Source organism: Mus musculus, chromosome 13, assembly GCF_000001635.26.
Source record: "Mus musculus strain C57BL/6J chromosome 13, GRCm38.p6 C57BL/6J".
NCBI lineage: Eukaryota > Metazoa > Chordata > Mammalia > Rodentia > Muridae > Mus > Mus musculus.
In genome coordinates, this window is record NC_000079.6 from 3,193,676 (window position 1) to 3,217,357 (window position 23,682).

A 23,682-nucleotide genomic window follows, 5' to 3' on the forward strand; every position below is an offset into this window, starting at 1 on the left:
CTTTAAGAAGGAAATACAGGAAAACAAAGGAAAATAGCTAGAAGCCTTTAAAGAGGAAACACAAAAATCCCTTAGAGAGATACAGGCAAACACTACCAAACAGGTGATAGAATTGAAGAAAACCATCCAGGATCTAAAAATGGAAATAGAAACAATAACAAAAACCCAAAGGGAGACAACTCTGGAGATACAAACCCTAAGAAATAAATCAGGAACCATCGAAACGAGCATCAGCAACAGAATACAAGAGATGGAAGAGAGAATCCCAGGTGCAGAAGATTCCATAGAAAACATGGACACAACAATCAAAGAAAATGCAAAATGCAGAGATCCTAACTCAAAACATCCAGAAAATCCAGGACACAATGAGAAAACCAGACCTACGGATAATAGGAGTAGATGAGAATGAAGATTTTCAACTTAAAGGGCCAGTAAATATCTTCAACAAAGTTATAGAAGAAAACTTCCCAAACCTAAAGAAAGAGATGCCCATGAACATACAAGAAGCCTACAGAACTCCAAATAGACTGGACCAGAAAAGAAATTCCTCCGGACACATAATAATCAGAACAACAATTGCACTAAAGACAGACTATTAAAAGCAGTAAGGGGTAAAGGTCAAGTAACATATAAAGGAAGGCCTATTAGAATTACTCCAGACTTCTCACCAGAGACTATGAAAGCCAGAAGATCCTGGAGAGATATTATACAGACACTAAGAGAATACAAATGCCAGCCCAGGCTACTATACCCAGCAACACTCTCAATTACCATAGATGGAAAAAACAAAGTATTCCATGACAAAAACCAAAATCACACAATATCTTTCCATGAATCCAGCCCTTCAAAGGATAATAACAGGAAAACACCAATACAAGGACGGAAACTATGCCCTAGAAAAAGCAAGAAAGTAATCTTTCAACAAACTTAAAAGAAGACAGCAACAAGAACAGAACCCTAACTCTAACAACAAAAATAACAGGAAGCAACAATTACTTTTACTTAATATCTCTTAATATCAATGGAATCAATTCCCCAATAAAAATACATAACCTAAAAGACTGGCCACACAAACAGGACCCAACATTTTTCTGCTTACAGGAAACCCACCTCAGGGAAAAAGACAGACACTACCTCAGAGTAAAAGGCTGGAAAACAATTTTCCAAGCAAATGGTCTGAAGAAACAAGCTGGAGTAGCCATTCTAATGTCAAATAAAATAGACTTCCAACCCAAAGTTATCAAAAAAGACAAGAAGGGGCACTTCATACTCATCAAAGGTAAAATCTTCCAAGAGGAACTCTCAATTCTGAATATCTATGCTTCAAATGCAAGGGCAGCCATATTCATTAAAGAAACTTTAGTAAAGTTCAAAGCACACATTGCACCTCACACAATAATAGTGGGAGACTTCAACACACCACTCTCATCAATGTACAGATACTGGAAACAGAAACTAAACAGAGACACAGTGAAACTAACAGAAGTTATGAAACAAATGGATTTAACAGATATCTACAGAACATTTTATTCTAAAACAAAAGGATATACCTTCTTCTCAGCACCTCATCATACCGTCTCCAAAATTGACCATATAATTGGTCACAAAACAGGCCTTAACAGATACAAAAATATTGAAATTGTCCCATGCATCCTACCAGATCACCACGGACTAAGGCTGATCTTCAATAAAAACATAAATAATACAAAGCCAACATTCATGTGGACACTGAACAACACTCTCCACAAGGATGCCTTGATCAATGAAGAATTAAAGAAAGAAATTAAAGACTTTTTAGAGTTTAATGAAAATGAAGCCACAACATACCCAAACTTATGGGACACAATGAAGGCATTCCTGAGAGGAAAACTCATAGCTCTGAGTGTCTCCAAAAAGAAACTAGAGAGAGCATACACTAGCAGCTTGACAGCACACCTAAAAGCCCTAGAACAAAAGGAAGCAAATTCACTCAAGAGGAGTAGATGGCAGGAAATAATCAAACTCAGGGGTGAAATCAACCAAGCTAAAAGAAAAAGAACTGATCAAAGAATCAACCAATCGAGGAGCTGGTTCTTTGAGAAAATCAACAAGATAGATAAAACCTTAGCCAGACTCATTAGAGGGCACAGCAACAGTATTCTAATTAACAAAATCAGAAATGAAAAGGGAAACATATCAACAGATCCTGAGGAAATTCAAAACACCATCAGATCCTTCTACAAAAGGCTATACTCAACAAAACTGAAAAACCTGAATGGAATGGACAAATTTCTAGACAGAGACCAGGTACCAAAGTTAAATCAGGATCAGATTAATGACCTAAACAGTCCTATATCCCCTAGAGAAATAGAAGCAGTCATTAATAGTCTCCAAATCAAAAAAAGCCCAGGACCAGATGGGATTAGTGCAGAGTTCTATCAGACCTTCAAAGAAGACCTAATTCCAGTTCTCAAACTATTCAACAAAATAGAAACAGGTTCTCTACCCGATTCATTCTATGAAGCCACAATTACTCTGATACCTGTACCAAATAAAGACCCAACAAAGGTAGAGAACTTAAGACCCATTTCCCTTATGTATGTCGATCAAAAATACTCAATAAAATCCTCGCAAACTGGTTCCAATAACACGTCAAAACTATCATCCATCATGACCAAGTAAGATTCATCTCAGGGATGCAGGGATGGTTTAATATATGGAAATCCTTCAACGTAATCCAGTATATAAACAAACTCAAAGACAAAAAACCACATGATCATCTCATTACATGCAGAGAAAACATTTAACAAAATTCTACACCCATTCATGATAAAAAGTCTTGGAAAGATCAGGAATTCAAGGCCCATAACTAAACATAATAAAAGCAATCTATAGCAAACCAGTAGCCAACATCAAAGTAAATGGTGAGAAGCTGGAAGCAATCCCACTAAAATCAGGGACTAGACAAGGCTGCTCACTTTCTCCCTACCTATTCAATATAGTACTTGAAGTCCTAGCCAGAGCAATTCGACAACAAAAGGAGGTAAAGGGGATACAAATTGGAAAGGAAGAAGTCAAAATATCACAATTTGCAGATGATAAGATAGTACATACATCATAGTATGTACTATAGTAAGTGACCCTAAAAATTCCACCATAGATTTCCTAAAGCTGATAAACAGCTTCAGTGCAGTAGCTGGATATAAAATTAACTCAAACAAATCAGTGGCCTTTCTCTACACAAACCATAAATAGGCTGAGAAAGAAATTAGGAGAGCAACACCTTTCACAATAGTCTCAAACAATATAAAATACCTTGGTGTGACTCAACTAAGGAAGTGAAAGATTTGTATGATAAAAACTTCAAGTCTCTGAAGAAAGAATTCAAAGATCTCAGAAGATGGAAAGAACTCCCATGCTCATGGATTGGCAGGATCAATTAAGTGTGAAAATTGCTATCTTGCCAAATGCAATCTACAGATTCAATGCGATCCCCAACAAAATTCCAACTCAATTCTAAACTGAGTTAGAAAGGGCAATTTGCAAATTCATCTGGAATAAAAAAAAATGTTGTGTCCGGCCAGCAGACCACAACCTGGGTTCTAGCCTGGAAAGGCATTTTGGAAACCTGGAAGAGAAGAGGGGCTAGGTGGCGAGAGAAAGGAATGTAGCCAAGACAGTTACTCTGATCAAGGCTCAAATTTTATTGTTGCGACACTAGTTATGAAGAAAGGGGGAGGGGACCCGATTCCCGCCGAATAATCTCGGGTCCAGTAGAAAGGTGCACGTGTGTGGCTCCTCAGGTTCCAGCAGTGGGCGTGGCAGAACAAATGAGCAGGAACATCCACCCCTGAGCAAGCAGGTTTCAGGCTGGGGGAGGAGAGACTACATTTCCTCCCTTTTATTAACAAAACTTAAAAAAAAAGAAAAGGCTGGCCTGAGGGGGAAAAAATTATCTATGCTCAATAGTTCTGCCTGGAATCTAGGGCTAAAGAAAAAAAACTTGCTTTCGTGGGATTCCTTAACTTTTCTTATGGTAAACTGTATCTGGCTAAGACTGTCTGTCCTTTCTCATCTTAGTAAACAACTAACTGAAAAGCCTGGAGCTGTAGGCTCTGACTTTATAATACTAATTAGTACTTGGTAGGTAACTTTCTAGTTGAATTTTAAGTAGGGCATTGGAACTCTGGCTAAGTTTGACTGAACAAATGTGAAATACACTATAATAAGAATAACACTAAGTTGATATTCCTCCGCATTTTTGGATGATAGGTGGGAAACAGGGAGAAGGGGTTCGGCCGGCTCTGTAGTAAAAAGCCAATTGGCTTTTTTATTTTGGGGTGGGAGGCAGTGAAGGGCTTGCCCTTTCAATAGTACGTCTCCAATCTCTCTCCCCCCTATTAATTAAGTTAAATAAGGCAATGCTTAACTGAGGTGATCAAATGATTTTCTCATCCGTAGATGAGTGGGCCTTTAACCTTGGCTTGGGTGGACATTGACCCGATTCCTCCCGTGGGTACTGTTAAGACCCACACCTGTGACTCTGGGTATCTTTTGGGGAGGTGAGGCAGAGCCGAAAAATATTTTTGATTTTTAGCCAAAATATGATACCAACCTCTTTCAAACCGGGTTTATTCACAGGAAACTCAGAAATGGTCAAGCTGGACCTTTCCCTGCAGTGCTCTCTGCACCAAGCGATGCCCATACTGAATTTGTACGATCACAAACCAGTATGCACAGTTCTGAGTGCTGTGCAGCTCCTAAAGGAGAATTATCAACCTCAGAATTAGCAAGACCTAGGCAAGAATTATGTCATTAGTAACACCACGATTTGTGGCTAAAATAGGAGCTGGAAGTCATTCCTCCTCATCCCTGTTTTTTCCACAGCCTAAGGACACCTTGCAGTAACAGCAAGGGTGAAAAGCCAGAGGTCAGCTAAGGGACTAAGCCTGTCTATCAAAATAAAAACCAATCTTTATTAATATAGAAATATCTACTTTTCTAGCCCTCTTGGTAAACCTAATTTTTAACTCAGACTGAAAGCCACATGCTGGAAATGTCCTTGGAAAGGAGATAACAGCTGCCACCTGTGTGCTCTAGGGGGGCGGGGATGCACATCTGCTGGTCCGCCTCGAGAAAGTTGATTTACCTGCTTGAAAGACAAAATCTCGACAGTGAGAAAGTAGGAAAGCAGAACTTCTTTTGGGGAAGTCCAGGTACTTTATTCAAATGCAAATTGTAAATCTGAGGCTAGTCTCCGGCCTCCTGTCGGGAGCTGGCTCAGAGAGTAGCTTTTTTCGGAGCCTGAGTCCTCAAGCTGACTTTTAAGCAAAAGAGGAATTTTAGTCCTCAAGGTGATACTTTAGAAGATTTAGAATCTGTGTTCATCTGACGAATTAATTTCTCTGGCAGCCACTGCGCTCTATCTTCATCTCGTGAAAAAACACAGACTGAGCCCCTACCCCAAATTAGAACTGGATCTGGACCCTTCCATTTGTTAGTCAGGGGGTCCTTCTATTTTACCAATGTATTAAGTGACCAATTGCTCTTTAATAGTTTTTTCCACTAGCTGTAAGGCCAGCAATCCTTCTGAGGTTAGGGATCTATGGGGAGTGGGGGATGTGCTCTGAATTAACTTTGTTAGGTAATTTAGAATATAGGAATCTCTAACATTGGACTGAATATTAGACCAGTCTAAGATTGAGTTAGAATGGCTGGTCACACTGAAGAAAGGAGAAAAATCATTATGACTCTATTAAATGACTAATTTTACTAAGTCTGAATATACAGTCTCTGATGTACTATTGCCATAAAGTTAAAAGGCTAGAAGCTAGTCTAAACTGGAAAACTGGCAAGTAAGGATGGATCTAAAACATGAATTTAATTTAGTTTTTTAGTCAATTCAATCAGGACATGAGTCAACTTACCTACCAGCTCGTCACACGAATTAATATGTTTCTGCAGCGTTCTGTGGAGAAAACCTGTTTTTCCCTTTTCTAATAAGGTAGCTGTTTTAGGATCAATCTATAAGCCAATAAGTAGATCCCTTTTATTTGAAAATAAAGGTAAGACTTAAATAGTGTGCATGGGTATGCATGGGGATACAATTTCTCTCTTTTTTGTCTTTTAAGAAGTTAAAGTTTTAAAATTTTACAATACCTAAACTTTTGAATTAATAACTAGTTGACAAAACATTTTAAATACTTGGCTGTAAAGGGGCAGTGACTAATTGCACTTTCAATCAATTTTCTTAAGGAGCAGTTGTAACTAGAAGGCTTGTAAAGTTATTAGGAGTCACATGTGCATAATTTATTTATTTATCAACTAGAAATATGCATAAGCAATTGTAAATTTGAGAATTAATAGTATCTGAGGGATGAACAATTTAAGCAATTGCGAGCTCAGAGATATGGCATTGACTATTAATATACAAATTAAGGTTTGATTATTCAGCATTTTAAAACACCATCTACAGCACACAACTAGATCATCTGTGCTGAAATAGGGGAAACTGTGTCTTAAGACTCCGCCCCACAGAAGCTAGTTGGGCCCACGTGGGCCAACGATCAGCTGGGAGGATGAGAAAAATGACTTTACAATAATGTTTTTCTTTTTGGCCAAAGAATTGTTTTGGGCACAACCAATTTTTAATTACCAATTAATAACAATTATAAAAGCTTTCTTTATTTTTTGTAGAAACTTTTGTAGTAAACTAAAACCCTAAGCAATAAAAGGATATTGTCTCTGAATCTTTTGGGTGAGAGCAAGGATTTAAGGTAAACTTCAAGAAGCATTAGTTAATAAAATACTTTTCACTTAGGAAACAATATACACTGAAAGATTAAAACTCTTGGCTTCTTGTATAGAAGCAGAAACAATAAAAATTTTTCTTACATAATGTAAAGCTATATTAGCCATACCTAGTGGCAGAATTTTCTAGTGATTACAGTTCACTAGAAGCAAAATTCTTTGAATTTAAGCATTATTTTAAACATCTGAATAGATCTGCAACACTGTTAAAAAGAAATTCTCTTGAACACAGGGAAAAAACTTTCTCAGGCACTGTTTGCAAAACAAAAGAAAAGCCACAAGCCGCTCTGGGGCTGCCCAGAGCCCTGCATTGACTCAAATGTAAAATACTTTTTAATCTGAGCATCCTGGCCCTCCTGTAATAAGGACCGATTTTAGAGGAACAATATAACTGTCTACGCCTCTAAATTTTGATACTCTTTCTTAAGATGACTTACAGTTAAAACTTTCTTCACAACTTTAGTGTTGTGAAAAATTGCCCGTACTGCAGTTTCCTGCCAGGCAGCAACTATAACCAAACTGTTTGTCTAATCTATTCACAAAGACAAACATAACTAGATAACTCTGTCACAGTTTGTATGAAGTGAGCTGTATGAGCGCTCTCATAAGATGATTACTCTTGTAATTATCTTAATTACAGTATACAGGTGAATTAAAGATCTTAAATTTGAAATCAAGCTGCAAGCTGCAGTCAATGGAACAATGGCAGTTTTAACCATAATTTTTAAGTTTTTTGTGCAAGGTTAGGATAATACCTATAACCTTGGGAAAGCAAAACCCAAGTTTAAAACAATTTATTATCTTTAAAATCAATATTAGAAGCATTACTATCATATTACAAAGTTTGGATGTCAATTAATACCTATGAATACCTATTAAAGCAAGCTTTAATGCTTTAATAAAAAGACATTGCTTTAAATCTTATCTTAAATTTTACTATTAGGATACCAACTATATTAATTATTACCTAAACTAGAAATATCTTTAGAGACCCAGCCTCTTGGCCTGCTTTATGCCACGTGTCGGAAGGACTCTAAACTTGAGTTATCAAATTTAACACTAACCATCTGTAGCAATGTAACAATTATTAATCTTAACCAACAACTTATGAGCTGATTCTGAAAACACTCAGAGCACATTATCAATAAAAAAGAACCAAATGAAGCAGTTACATTTAGACCAATCAGAGAATAATAATTTTTGTAGCTACAATCATAGAATAAAAAACACTTTACCATTGTCAAACACATTAATCATGAACCATTTATTAGCTTTTTTACTCTGAAACTTAGAGGCTGTGCACTCGCCCTTATTTCCTAAAACGAACAGTTTTTCCAGCAGGGGCCCTACCGCCATGTGTCTGATTCCTGGCTGAAACACGTGGCAGCTCTCGGCTTTGCAGATAAAGTTTTTTATACCATCTTTATTATCCAACACAAAACATAGAACATTCATTCATACAGACTGGACACGAACATACATGAATTGAACACGAGAACAGATTGGTGCACCGGACATTAGACAAGACGCAAAAGGGAACAGAGTACTCCTGCTATAAGGCCCAGAGAGAAATTTCTCTCTGCTTTTTGGGACATTTTCCTCCCTTATGATGCATTTTTTATTAACTGGGGCAATCCACCTATTCCTTTTAATAAACCCTTTCTTTTCTCACGCCTCATGTAGCTTCAGAGAGCTACGGCCTACCGCCTATTACCCAGCTCCTCACTGCTGAACCTAAGTGAACCAGCCCTCGGGTTTAACGCTGTCTCAGCTTAGCCCATACCTTCTCCGGTATGAATTTCCTTTATCCTTTATTTTATGGAGCTCCGAACCAGCAGCATCTCTTCCAAAAATCCTTTGCCGTTTCTCAGTCCCGCGTTGGTTCGCCAATTGTTGTGTCCGGCCAGCAGACCACAACCTGGGTTCTAGCCTGGAAAGGCATTTTGGAAACCTGGAAGAGAAGAGGGGCTAGGTGGTGAGAGAAAGGAATGTAGCCAAGACAGTTACTCTGATCAAGGCTCAAATTTTATTGTTGCGACACTAGTTATGAAGAAAGGGGGAGGGGACCCGATTCCCGCCGAATAATCTCGGGTCCAGTAGAAAGGTGCACGTGTGTGGCTCCTCAGGTTCCAGCAGTGGGCGTGGCAGAACAAATGAGCAGGAACATCCACCCCTGAGCAAGCAGGTTTCAGGCTGAGGGAGGAGAGACTACAAAAAACAAAAAACAAAAACAAAAACAAAAAAAAAAAAAACCTAGGATAGCAAAAACTCTTCTCAAGGATAAAAGAACCTTTGGTGGAATCACCATGCCTGACCTAAAGCTTTACTACAGAGCAATTGTGATAAAAACTGCGTGGAACTGGTATAGCGACAGACAAATAGACCAATGGAATACAATTGAAGACCCAGAAATGAACCCACACAACTATAGTCACTTGATCTTTGACAAGGGAGCTAAAACCATCCAGTGGAAAGAAACCAGCACTTTCAACAAATGGTGCTGGCACGACTGGTGGTTATCATGTAGAAGAATGTGAATTGATCCATTCTTACCTCCTTGTACTAAGGTCAAGTCTAAGTGGATCAAGGAACTCCATATAAAACCAGAAACACTGAAACTTATAGAGGAGAAAGTGGGGAAAAGTCTCAAAGATATGGGCACAGTGTAAAAATTCCTGAATAGAACAGCAATGGCTTGTGCTGTAAGATTTAGAATTGACAAATGGGACCTCATAAAATTGCAAAGCTTCTATAAGGCAAAAGACACCGTCAATAAGACAAAAAGGCCACCAACAGATTGGGAAAGGATCTATACCTATCCTAAATCAGATAGGGGATTAATATCCAATATATATGAACTCAAGAAGATGGACTCCAGAAAACCAAATAACCCCATTTAAAAATGGGGCACAGAGCTAAACAAAGAATTCTCAACTGAGGAATATTGAATGGCTGAGAAACACCTGAAAAAAATGTTCAACATCCTTAATCATCAGGGAAATGCAAATCAAAACAACCCTGAGATTCCACCTCACAACTCAGAATGGCTAAGATAAAAAATTCAGGGGACAACAGATGCTGGCGAGGATGGTGAGGAAGAGGAACACTCCCATTGTTGGTGGGATTGTGAGCTTGTGAAACCACTCTGGAAGTCAGTCTGGAGGTTCCTCAGAAAATTGGACATAATACTACTGGAGGATCCCACAATACCTCTCCTGGGCATACATCCAGAAGATGTTCCAACCGATAAGAAGGACACATGCTCCACTATGTTCATAGCAGCCTTATTTATAATAGCCAGAAGCTGGAAAGAACCCAGATGTCCCTCAACAGAAGAATGGATATAGAAAATGTGGTACATTTACACAATGGAGTACAATTCAGCTATTAAAAACAATGGATTTATGAAATTCTTAGACAAATGGATATATCTGGAGGATATCATCCTTAGTGAGGTAAACCAATCACAAAAGAAGTCATTAGATATGCACTCACTGATAAGTGGATATTAGCCCAGAAACATAGAACATCCAAGATACAATTTGCAAAACACAAGAAAATCAAGAAGAGGGAAGACCAATCGGTGGATACTTCATTCCTCCTTAGAATAGGGGACAAAATACCCATGAAAGGAGTTACAGAGACAAAGTTTGGAATTAAAGTGATAATCCCATAATCCACCCCATAATCAGTCACCAAACCCAGACATTATTGCATATGCCAGCAAGATTTTGCTGAAGGGGCCCTGGTATAGCTGTCTCATATGACGCTATGACAGTGCCTGGCAAATACAAAAGTAGATGCTAACAGTCAGCTATAGAATGGAACTGAAAGATCCTGACAGAATGTAAAATGACACGGAAGTCCTGAAATTGGCAAGACAGATGTCAGTGTTAGCAGAACTAGCTTCACTGATTTAGAAAAATAGAGGTGCACAATGCTCTGGCCACTCCTTGAACCTGTGTGTCTGCCAATGTTTTGACCATTCCTTGACCCATGTGTGTGCCCACTGATGAAGCCCATTGCCAAGTGTTTGTGATATTGGTTGCTGAGAAAGAGTCAGAAAATCTCCCCAGCAACCACAGCCCAGCCAATCCTGAGTTGCTACACCTGCATCAGACTCTTTCCTTGTACCCCTCCCATACCCATTTCTTGAGAATAGACATTGTTTATATCTGGAAATCCCTTACTCTCCCCCTTCTCCTTTCCCCCCTGAGCGCCTATAAAAATAGGGACCTCTTTCCCCTTGAGGTCGACTCCTCTACCCCTGTGTGGGATATGAGTCGCCCCAGAGCTCTGGCTTTCCCCAAATAAAGCCTCATGTGGTTTGCAACAAGCTCGGTCTATCGTGAGTTCTTGGGTGTCCACTATTGTCCTGAGGTCTGAGCGAGGGGCTCCTCTTGGAGTCTTTCAGAACACAGGGCCCCCAATGGAGGAGTTAGAGAAAGTACCCAAGGAGCTGAAGGTGTCTGCAACCCTATAGGTGGAACAACAATATGAATTAACCAGTACCTCCCGAGCTCGTATCTCTAGCTGCATATGTAGCAGAAGATGGCCATCACTTTGAAGAGAGGCCCCTTGGTATTGCAAACTTTATATGCCCCAGTACAGGGGAATGCCACGGCCAAGAAGCAGGAGTGGGTGGGTAGGGGAGCAGAGCGAGGGGAGGGTATAGAAAACTTTCAGGATAGCATTTGAAATGTATATAAAGAAAATATCTAATAAAAAATTTTAAAAAAGAAATTTAAATTTAAAAAAGTCCTCCAAGATAGAAAAATACAAGATATATATCTAAACATAATAAAGGCAATAAGCACCAAAGCAATAGACAACATCAAATCAATGAAGATGAACTTAAATTAATTTCACTAAATTCAGGGCCGAGATAAGGCTACTCACTCTCTTCCTATCCATTCAACAAAGTACTTGAATTCTTTTATATATATTTTTATTAGATATTTTCCTCGTTTACATTTCCAATGCTATCCCAAAAGTCCCCCATACCCTCCCCCCACTCCCCTACACACCCACTCCCACGTTTTGGTCCTGGCATTCCCCTGTACTGGGGCATATAAAGTTTGCAAGTCCAAAGGGCCTCTTATTCCAGTGATGGCTAACTAGACCATCTTTTGATACATATGAAGCTACAGACAAGAGCTCCGGGGTACTGGTTAGTTCATATTGTTGTTCCACCTATAGGGTTGCAGTTCCCTTTAGCTCCTTGGGTATTTTCTCTAGCTCCTCCATTGGGGGCCATGTGACCCATCCAATAGCTGACTGTGAGCATCTACTTCTGTGTTTGCTAGGCCCCGGCATTGTCTCACAAGAGACAGCTATAACAGGGTCCTTTCAGCAAAATCTTGCTAGTGTATGCAATGGTGTCAGTGTTTGGAAGGTGATTATGGGATGGATCCCTGGATATGGCAATCACTAGATGGTCCATCCTTTTCTCCCAGCTCCAAATTTTGTTTCTGTAACTCCTTCCATGGGTGTTTTGTTCCCATTTCTAAGAAGGGGCAAAGTGTCCACACTTTGGTCTTCGTTCTCCTTGAGTTTCACGAGTTTAGCAAATTGTATCTTATATCTTGGGTATCTTAAGTTTCTGGGCTAATATCCACTTATCAGTGAGTACATATTGTGCGAGTTCCTTTGTGATTGTGTTACCTCACTCAGGATGATGCCCTCCAGGTCCATCCATTTGCTTAGGAATTTCATAAATTCATTCCTTTTAATAGCTGAGTAGTACTCCATTGTGTAAATGTACCACATTTTCTGTATACATACTTCTGTTGAGGTGCATCTGAGTTCTTTCCAGCTTCTGGCGATTATAAATAAGGCTGCTATGAACATAGTGGAGCATGTGTCGTTCTTACCGGTTGGAACATCTTCTGGATATATGCCCAGGAGAGGTATTGTGGGATCCTCTGGTAGTACTATGTCTAATTTTCTGAAGAACCGCCAGACTGATTTCCAGAGTTGTTGTACAAGCTTACAATCCCACCAAAAATGGAGGAGTGTTCCTCTTTCTCCACATCCTTGCCACCATCTGCTGTCACCTGAATTTTTGATCTTAGCCATTCTGACTGGTGTGAGGTGGAATCTCAGGGTTGTTTTGATTTGCATTTCCCTGATGATTAAGGATGTTGAACATTTTTTCAAGTGTTTCTCTGCCATTCGGTATTTCTCAGGTGAGAAATCTTTGTTCAGCTCTGAGCCCCATTTTTAAATGGGGTTATTTGATTTTTCTGGAGTCCACCTTCTTGACTTCTTTATATATATTGGATATTAGTCCCCTATATGATTTAGCATAGGTAAAGATACTTTCTCAATCTGTTGGTGGCCTTTTTGTCTTATTGATGGTGTCTTTTACCTTGCAGAAGCTTTGCAATTTTATGAGGTCCCATTTGTCAATTCTTGATCTTACAGCACAAGCCATTGCTGTTCTATTCAGGAATTTTTAATCTGTACCCATATCTTCGAGGCTTTTCCCTACTTTCTGCTCTATAAGTTTCATTGTCTCTGGTTTTATGTGGAGTTCCTTAATCCACTTATATTTGACCTTAGTACAAGGATATAGGAAAGGATCAATTCACATTCTTCTACATGATAACCACCAGTCGTGCCAAAACCATTTATTGAACATGCTGGTTTCTTTCCCCAGGATGGTTTTAGCTCCCTTGTCAAAAATCAAGTGACCATAATTGTGTGTGGCTTCATCTCTTGGTCTTCAATTCTATTCCATTGGTCTACTTGTCTGTCGGTATAGCAGTACCATGCAGTTTTTAATCACAATTGCTCTGTAGTATAGCTTTAGGTCAGGCATGGTGATTCCACCAGAGGTTCTTTTATACTTGAGAAGAGTTTTTGCTCTCCTAGGTCTTTTGTTGTTCCCGAAGAATTTGCAGATTGCCCTTTCTAATTCCCTGAAGAATTGAGTTGGAATTTTGATGGGGATTGCATTGAATCTGTAGATTGCTTTTGGCAAGATAGCCATTTTTACAATGTTGATCCTTCCAATCCATGAGCATGGGAGATCTTTCCATCTTCTGAGATCTTCTTTAATTTATTTCTTCAGAGACTTGAAGTTCTTATCATACAGATCTTTTACTTCCTTAGTTAGAGTCACGCCAAGGTATTCTATATTATTTGTGATTATTGAGAAGGGTGTTGTTTCCCTAATTTCTTTCTCAGCCTGTTTATCCTTTGTGTACAGAAAGGCCATTGACTTATTTGAGTTAATTTTATATCCAGCTACTTCATTGAAGCTGTTTATCAGGTTTAGGAGTTCTCTGGTGGAATTTTAGGGTCACTTATATATACTATCATATCATCTGCAAAGAGTGATATTTTGACTTCATATTTTCCAATTTGTATCCCCATGATCTCCTTCTGTTGTCTAATTACTCTGACTAGGACTTTAAGTAAAATGTTGAATAGGTAGGGAGAGAGTGGATAGCCTTGTCTAGTCCCTGATTTTAGTGGGATTGCTTCCAGCTTCTCACCATTTACTTTGCTGTTGGCTACTGGTTTGTTGTAGATTGCTTTTATCATGTTTAGGTATGGGCCTTGAATTCCTGATCTTTCCAAGACTTTTATCATGAATGGGTGTTGGATGTTGTCAAATGCTTTCTCAGCATCTAAGGAGATGATCATGTGGTTTTTGTCTTTGAGTTTGTTTATATACTGGATTACATTGATGGATTTCCATATATTGAACTATCCCTGCATCCCTGGGATGAAACCTACTTGGACAGAATGGATGACTGTTTTGATGTGTTCTTGGATTCGGTTAGCGAGAACTTTATTCAGGATTTTTGCATCAATATTCACAAAGGAAATTGGTCTGAAGTTTTTGTGGTTTAGGTATCAGAGTAATTGTAGCTTCATAGAATGAGTCGGGTAGAGTGCCTTCTGCTTCTATTTTGAGAAATTGTTTATGAAGAACTGGGATTAGATCTTCTTTGAAGGTCTGATAGAACTCTGCACTAAACCCATCTGGTCCTGGGCTTTTTTTGATTTGGAGACTATTAATGACTACTTCTATTTCTTTAGGGGATATAGGACTGTTTAGATCATTAACCTGATCTTGATTTAACTTTGGTACATGATATCTGTCTAGAAACTTGTCCATTTCATCCAGGTTTTCCAGTTTTGTTGAGTATAGCCTTTTGTAGAAGGATCTGATGGTGTTTTTGATTTCTTCAGGATCTGTTGTTAGGTCTCCATTTTCATTTCCGATTTTGTTAATTAGGATGCTTTCCCTGTGCCCTCTAGTGAGTCTGGCTAAGGGTTTATCTATCTTGTTGATTTTCTCAAAGAACCAGCTGCTCATTTGGTTGATTCTTTGAATAGTTCTTCTTGTTTCCATTTGGTTGATTTCGCCCCTGAGTTTGATTATTTCCTGCCATCTACTCCTCTTGGGTGAGTTGGCTTCCTTTTGTTCTAGAGCTTTTAGGTGTTTTGTCAAGCTGCTAATGTGTGCTCTCTCTAGTTTCTTTTTGGAGGCACTCAGAGCTATGAGTTTTCCTCTTAGAAATGCCTTCATTGTGTCCCATAAGTTTGGGTAAGTTGTGGCTTCATTTTCATTAAACTCCAAAAAGTCCTTAATTTCTTTCTTTATTCCTTCTTTGACCAAGTTATCATTGAGAAGAGTGTTGTTCAGTTTCCACGTGAATGTTGGCTTTCTGTTATTTATTTTGTTATTGAAGATCAGCCTTAGTCCATGGTGATCTGATAGGATGCATGGGACAATTTCAATATTTTTGTATATGTTGAGGGTTGTTTTGTGACCAATTATGTGGTCAATTTTGGAGAAGTTCCCGTGAGGTGCTGAGAAGAAGGTATATCCTTTTGTTTTAGGATAAAATGTTCTGTAGATATCTGTCACATCCATTTGTTTCATGACCTCTGTTAGTTTCACTGTGTCCCTGTTTAGTTTCTGTTTCCATGATCTGTCCATTGGTGAAAGTGGTGTGTTGAAGTCTCCCACTATTATTGTGTGAGGTGCAATTTGTGTTTTGAGCTTTACTAAAGTTTCTTTAGTGAATGTGGCTGCCCTTGTATTTGGAGCATAGATATTCAGAATTGATAGTTCCTCTTGGAGGATTTTATCTTTGATGAGTATGAAGTACCCCTCATTGTCTTTCTTGATGACTTTGGGTTGGAAGTCTATTTTATTAGATATTAGAATGGCTACTCCAGCTTGTTTCTTCAGACCATTTGCTTGGAAAATTGTTTTCCAGCCTTTCATTCTGCTGAGGTAGTGTCTATCTTTTTCTCTAGATGGATTTCCTGTAGCAGCAAAATGTTGGGTCCTGTTTTTGTACTCAGTCTGTAAGTCTATGTCTTTTTATTGGGGGAGTTGAGTCCATTGATATTAAGAGATATTAAGTAAAAGTAATTGTTGCTTTTTATTATTTTTGTTGTTAAAGTTGGAATTCTGTTCTTGTGGTTGTCTTCTTTTAGGTTTGTTGAGTGATTACCTTCTTGCTTTTTCTAGGACATTGTTTCTGTCCCTATATTGGTTTTTTTTCTGTTATTATCCTTTGAAGGGCTGGATTCCTGGAAAGATAATGTGTGAATTTGGTTTTGTCGTGGAATACTTTGGTTTCTCCATCTATGGTAATTGAGAGTTTGGCTGGGTATAGTAGCCTGGGCTGGAATTTGTGTTCTCTTAGTGTCTGTACAACATCTGTCCAGGCTCTTCTGGCTTTCATAGTCTCTGGTGAAAAATCTGGTGTAATTCTGATAGGCTTGTCTTTACATATTTCTTGACCTTTTTCCCTTACTGCTTTTAGTATTCTATCTTTATTTAGTGCATTTGTTGTTTTGAATATTATGTGTTGGGAGGAATTTCTTTTCTGGTCCAGTCTATTTGGAGTTCTGTAGACTTCTTGTATGTTCATGGGCATCTCTTTCCTTAGGTTTGGGAAGTTTTCTTCTATTATTTTGTTGAAGATATTTACCAGTCCTTTGAGTTGAAAATCTTCATTCTCATCTATTCCTATTATCCGTAGTTTTGGTCTTCTCATTGTGTCCTGGATTTCCTGGATGTTTTGAGTTAGGATCTTTTTGTATTTTGCATTTTCTTTGATTGTTGTGCCGATGTTCTCTATGGAATCTTCTGCACCTGAGATTCTCTCTTCCATCTCTTGTTTTCTGTTGCTGATGCTCACATCTATGGTTCCAGATTTCTTTCCTAGGGTTTCTATCTCCAGCATTGCCTCACTTTGGGTTTTTTTTATTGTGTCTACTTTCCTTTTTAGGTCTTGGACGGTTTTATTCAGTTCCATCACCTGTTTCGTCATGTTTTCCTGCAATTCTTTAAGGGATTTTTGTGCTTCCTCTTTAATGTCTTCTACCTGTTTAGCAGTGTTCTCCTGTATTTCTTTAAGTGAGTTATTAAAGTCCTTCTTGATGTACTCTACCATCATCATGAAATATGCTTTTAAATCCGGATCTAGCTTTTCGGGTGTGATGGGGTGCCCTGGACTGGGCAAAGTGGGAGTGCTAGGTTCTGATGATGGTGAGTGGTCTTGGTTTCTGTTAGTGAGATTCTTACGTTTACCTTTCGCCATCTGGTAATCTCTGGAGTTAGTTGTTATAATTGTCTCTGTTTAGAGATTGTTCCTCTCGGGATTCTGTTAGCCTCTATCAGCAGGCCTGGGAGACTAGCTCTCTCCTCTGAGTTTCAGTGGTCAGAGCACTCTCTGCAGGCAAGCTCTCCTCTTACAGGGAAGGTACACAGATATCTGGTGTTCAGACCTCCCTTCTGGCCGAAGATGAAGGCCCAAAACAGGACCTTTCCCAGAAGCTGTGTTGCTTTGGCCTGTCACAGAAGCTGTTAGCTTCTGTAGTCCACACTCTCACCTGTGCAGACTACTTTCGGCGAAGTCTCGGAACCAAGATGTTTTCCGCCGATGCTGAGGCAAAGCCCTCCATGGCTGGGCAGACACCTATCCTCTGGCCTGGAAGGGGGCCAGATGTCTGGATACTGAAAAGGGGGCTCTCTCAGAAGCTCTGTGGCTCCTGCCTGTCCCAGAAGCTGTTATCTTCTGTAGTGCACACTCTCACCTGTTCAGACTACTTTCGGCGGAGTTCTGGATCCACGATGGCTCCTGCCGATGCTGAGGCAAAGCCCTCCCAGGCCGGGCAGACACCTATCCTCTGGCCGGGAAGGGGGCCAGATGTCTGGAGCCTGAAAAGGGGGCTGCCTCAGGAGCTCTGTGGCTCCTGCCTGTCACAGAAGCTATTAGCTTCTGTGGTGCACACTCTCACCTGTGCAGACTACTTTCGTCGGAGTCCTGGAACCAAGATGGCTCCCGCCAATCAGTATTTGAGTTCTTTTATTTATTTATTTATTTAATTTTTTTATTACCTATTTTCCTCAATTACATTTCCAATGCTATCCCAAAAGTCCCCCATACCCTCCCCCCCCCCACTCCCCTACCCACCTATTCCCACTTTTTGGCCCTGGCATTCCCCTGTACTGGGGCATATAAAGTTTGCGTGTCCAATGGGCCTCTCTTTCCAGTGATGGCCGACTAGGTCATCTTTTGATACATATGCAGCTAGAGTCAAGAGCTCCAGGGTACTGGTTAGTTCATAATGTTGTTGCACCTACAGGGTTGCAGATCTCTTTAGCTCTTTGGATATTTTCTCTAGCTTCTCCATTTGGGGCCCTGTGATGGATCCAATAGCTGACTGTGAGCATCCACTTCTGTGTTTGCTAGGCCCCGGCCTAGTCTCACAAGAGACAGCTATACGAGGGTCCTTTCAGCAAACTCTTGCTAGTGTATACAATGGTGTCATCGTTTGGAAGCTGATTATGGGATGGATCCCTGGATATGGCAGTCTCTAGATGGTCCATCCTTTTGTCTCAGCTCCAAACTTTGTCTCTGTAACTCCTTCCATGGGTGATTGTTCCGAATTCTAAGAAGGGGCAAAGTGTCCACACTTTGGTCTTCATTCTTCTTGAGTTTCATGTGTTTTGCAAATTTTATCTTATACCTTGGGTATACTAAGTTTCTGGGCTAATATCCACTTATCAGTGAGTACATATCATTTGAGTCCTTTTGTGATTGGGTTACCTCACTCAGGATGATGCCCTCCAGGTCCAACCATTTGCCTAGGAATTTAATAAATTCATTCTTTTTGATAGCTGAGTAGTACTCCATTGTGTAAATGTAACACTTTTGTATCCATTCCTCTGTTGAGGGGCATCTGAGTTCTTTCCAGCTTCTGGCTATTATAAATAAGGCTGCTATGAACATAGTGGAGAATGTGTCCTTCTTACCAGTTGGAACATCTTCTGGATATATGCCCAGAAGAGGTATTGCGGGATTCTTTGGTAGTACTATGTTCTTATTGTGTAATAAGACACCTAAAGGGGATCAAGTGGATGGAAATGAAGATGAAGAAGTCAAAGGACTGCTTTTTGCCCATGATATCATAGTATATGTAAGTCATGCCAGAGGGCCTACCAGAGATCACCTACAACTGATCTAGAAACAAAATGAACTAAAAAAATCACTAGCACTCTTTATTAAAATGATAAACAGATGGAGAAAGAAATGAGGAAAGCAACACACTTTGATATGGTCATAAAAATATAGAGTGTAACTCCAAGTAAGCAAATGGAAAATGCATATGACAAAAGCTTCAAATTTGAAGAAAGAAACATTAGAAGGAAAGATCTGCCATGCTCAGTCTATAATAAGGCAACTGATTTTTAAGACATACAGTCTGTAGTAGTTCAACTAACCCAACAATGGGCAGTAGTGAATGGGAAGTCCAAAAACCTAGTAGTTGTTCAGTACCACAAGGCTAGTCTTTTATCCAAACCTCTATATAAGCTAGAACCCTGAAGAAGTAGGTTCCAAGACATATGCTGGCAAACTAATACAAGGAGGTGAAGAAGAGTGAGTCTTCCTTCTTTCAATGTCCATATGTGGGCCTCCAGTAGAAGTTGTATCCAAGATTACAGATGTGTGCCAAAACACCTGAAAATGTAACTTGCTTTGTTCCAGGCTGGCCATGAACTCAGATATGCTTTCCTCAGACTCCTGTGATTAAAAGCATGTATACCTTGCCTGAACCTAAGCTTTTCATGGCCAATCTGCTTCAGTATCTCCACACCAAGATCCGAATAAGAGGTCTGTGTTCTCCCCATCCTCTTGCTCTAGTTCACAGGTGTCCCCTCTCTTTCTGGCTTTTAATTCATTCCCAAAATCGTCAAGTTGACAACCAGGAAAGCCATCATACCAAGGCAACTTCAACCTTATAACTCCTTGTTCCAATGTCTGGAATCCACATGTGATGGTTTGGGCTGCTCCACGAGCATAGGTCACTTCCTCACCTTTGCATGGTTGTCTCCACTCCACTGGGACTGTTCATGATAGCCATTATGGGTCATCCCATAATAAGCTGGGTCATCCCATAATAAGCTGACATCACTAATAAGCTTGAATATTCTGTTGCAATATAGCTTCACTAATATCTTCTCAAAGGCTCTCTTCATTGTGTCAAGCTTAAACATATTAGCATGACCCCTTTAGTGCTGGGACATCTGCTGCAACTGAGGCTTTACCTTCACCAATGGCCTTCCCATACCTCTCACACTGCCAAGCCTCAGCTGCCCTCCATGTCCCCTTCATATTTTCAAAACCTGTACCACTGGGTGATTCTTGCACATTACTTAGTCCAGTTGCACTAGATGTATATCCTTCACTTTCTGGAACAGTTTTTCTATGCTCTCAGAACACACGCCACAGATTTCATCTCAGTGGTTCTGGTCTCTTCATAACCACTGCTAATTTCTAAGCTCCTGCTAAGCAGTATCAATTTTTCCAGGAACCCCCTCTACTCTTGACTTTGTTATAGAACTATAACGAGACTGAGGAACTATTTTCAAGTGTTAAAATATAATTCATTAAGAAGGTGTGAGGGATGTTCAGCAAGTTACCGTGCTTGTCAGCATGTCTGGTACCAGAGCTGGACACCTAGGATCCACATGCTAGAAAGTGAGAAGCGGCTCCTGAAGGTTCTCTGACCTCCTCGCAGTGTTGTGGCATGCCCATGGCCTCCTGCCACACAAATAAACACACATACAATTATTGCTTAAAAGAATTAGGATCAAAGTGCAGAAACGTGAGTCTAAGGGGAAAAGGGAAGAATGTAATATTTCAGACTCCCCTGAAGGTGTGTCTTCATGTTTCTTCCAGTTAGTGGGAGCCCTCATCACCCTGCCTTGATATTTGAGTGATTGCATCTTAAAATGATAATATTTATAAGAGAAAAGGGACATAACTTGCCACTTCAAATTCAAACTGAAACTTTGAGATATTATAATTGTCAGTGTTTGTGTATGTCCTATCTTCCAAGATGATGTTAGGGAAGATCAATGAAATTTTCTTGGGAAGTTCTCACTTGAGAGTACACCAAGGAACGGATGAGTAGTGTCCAACCTCGCTTGAAGTAAGAAGTAAGTATCTCTTGACAAGAGAATGAGTAGACTTCACATACTCAAAAGTCATAATATGTGGACCTGCCTGAAGAAATGGCTTATCAGTTAAGAATGTTTGCTGTTCTTCCAGAGGACCTGAGTTCAGTTCCCAGCACCCACATGGCTGGCTCACAACTAAGTCCAGCTCTGAGGAGCCTGACACCCTCCTCTGAACTCCATGTTACAGGTGCTCACATGCGGCAAATGCACACAGGGACAAATAAGAAAAAATAAGTTCTTTAAAATACAAACACACACACACACACACACACGAGTGGAATACTATGTGGAACTAAGAACGATCCACCTGAGGTGCATATGACAACAGGAACGTCAAACCCAACGGTAACACAACGCTAAATATTCTGTTTGCTAAATACCAAAGAGGAAGCAACAAAACTATTGAGATATAGTTTCTGACAAGAGAATGCAGGATAGTTTTTAAAGCAGGCATGGGCTTACCATTGCATCCGTGATGATGACTGATTCCCAGTTCCCAGGGGGAAGAGACACAGTGGATGCCAAGGGCTCCCTGGCCAGCCAGTCTAGTCAAAATGGCAAGCTTCAGCTCCTACAGAGAGATCCCGTGTCAAAAGCAAAAATGGGAGTAATGGAGGGAGCCCAACATGGACTCTGCCTTCACTTGTGTGTGCACCCACATGCAAGTTAGATAGAAACAGAGAGACAGAGGCCAGACAAATTCCTTCCTGAAACAATCGATAGTAGGGAAATTAGTAGTGGATAAACAAGGCCTGAGGGCAGGGCCGATCACTTTAAATACAGGGGCAAAAAATGTCGGTGCAATAAGAAGAGATGAATCAAAATTAGAGAGGACAAGTCTATATCATCTGGGTCAGAAGAAAATGATGTCAGGAATAAACGTAGCTTATGAAAAAGTGGAGCAACCCAATTAATACTTAAACTTGCTGTGTAAGATGGAAATTTAAACAAGCACACAAGTAGAAAAAAGAAAGATAGTATGTTCATCAAGTGCTCACAGAACTGTGACAAAAACATACCACACGTTTACTTCCCAAAGGAAGTCTCAATAAGCTCTCAAGAGATTTACCACTCCAATCACATTCTGTCACCAAGATGAAATTCAATTAGGAAACGAAAAGTGAAAGGTCTTAAACACCAGCATCTGTTTGATAGTCTCTCATTGGCTCTCGTTGGTAACCTCTGATTGGCTTTTAAAACAGGAAGAGTGAACTGATTCTCAACCCTTCCTGGGCAACTTAACCGTTCACAGAGCTTGGAGGTGAGAGCTGAGTGAGGTTCAGTGCTGCCTCAAATGGTGGCAGTGACCCAAAGTGGTCACTAGATGGCAGTAATACTTGATATTTCTCTTCATTTGTCAGCATCATAGAGTGTCAATCTTCAGTAAGCACTGTAAAGACTTGCTTTTCAAATTCAGTTTGGGGTCCTTCAGGGTTTCTCTCAAATAGCTGCTAATGAGAAAATAATATTACTTATTGACAATAATCTATTGTTCCATAAACATATTTCTTGTTATTTCTTTAGTTTGCTAAAGCACTTTTGGGTCCTTTAAGAGATAAGAACAAGACATTTGCTGTCTGCTAAATTGTTACGGAAAATAATTGAAGTATTCTAAGTTGTCTCTAATTTGAAATTTAAATGTGTAATAAGCTGCCTCCTCTTAACAACACGAGCATATACATTCATGGGGAGAAAGCGTCTTGAAAAAAATCTATCCTGTGTATTTTTATTCCAAGAAAGAAAGAAAGAAAGAAAGAAAGAAAGAAAGAAAGAAAGAAAGAAAGAAAGAAAGAAAGAAAGAAAGAGGGAGGGGGAGAGGGAGGGAGGGAGGGGGAGAGATGGAGGGAAGGAAGAAAGAAAGAAAGAAAGAAAGAAAGAAGGAAGGAAGGAAGGAAGGAAGGAAGGAAGGAAGGAAGAAAGAAAGAAAGAAAGAAAGAAAGAAAGAAAGAAAGAAAGAAAGAAAGAAAGAAAGGAAGAAAGATTGAAAAATGGGAAGCGACTCTAATTTTAAAGATTCTATGGGAGGAAACCATCAGTCAGGAAGTTGCTCCTATTCCAAATCCCGCTGGTGAAGCATAATCCCATTTCCTTTAGGACAGGCTTGCAGTGAGGATGAAGGCCATCTGCAGATTTGGACTGTACCACGCTGGCATCCTGGGGTGTGCATCTGAGACTCCCAGTCAGAGAGGAGCAAGCAATCTCAAGTAAACCAATAATTCCAGAGCTGTCAGAGAAAGAAGCTCTCATTAAAGGCCTGATGCACAGAGATGTGAGAATGTGCACGTGCCTGGGCTTATGTGCATGTGTGCACGTGCCTGTGAGTGTCCAACTAAGGAAAACAATCCATTAATTCTAAAAAGAACAAGGGGCATACATAGCAGGGTTTGGAG

At 39.8% G+C, this 23,682-nt stretch overlaps 1 long non-coding RNA gene across 1 annotated transcript; it reads right to left on the reverse strand.

Annotated features, from left to right (window-relative positions):
* Window positions 1–8,968: 8,968 nt before the first annotated feature.
* Gm40648 lies at window positions 8,969–23,013 on the reverse strand. The gene is made up of 3 exons (XR_873096.1): window positions 21,755–23,013; window positions 20,753–20,873; window positions 8,969–8,997 (listed from the first exon to the last, which is right to left on the reverse strand). It is a non-coding gene; the product is annotated as a predicted gene, 40648 (long non-coding RNA).
* Between the last annotated feature and the right edge of the window lie 669 nt (window positions 23,014–23,682).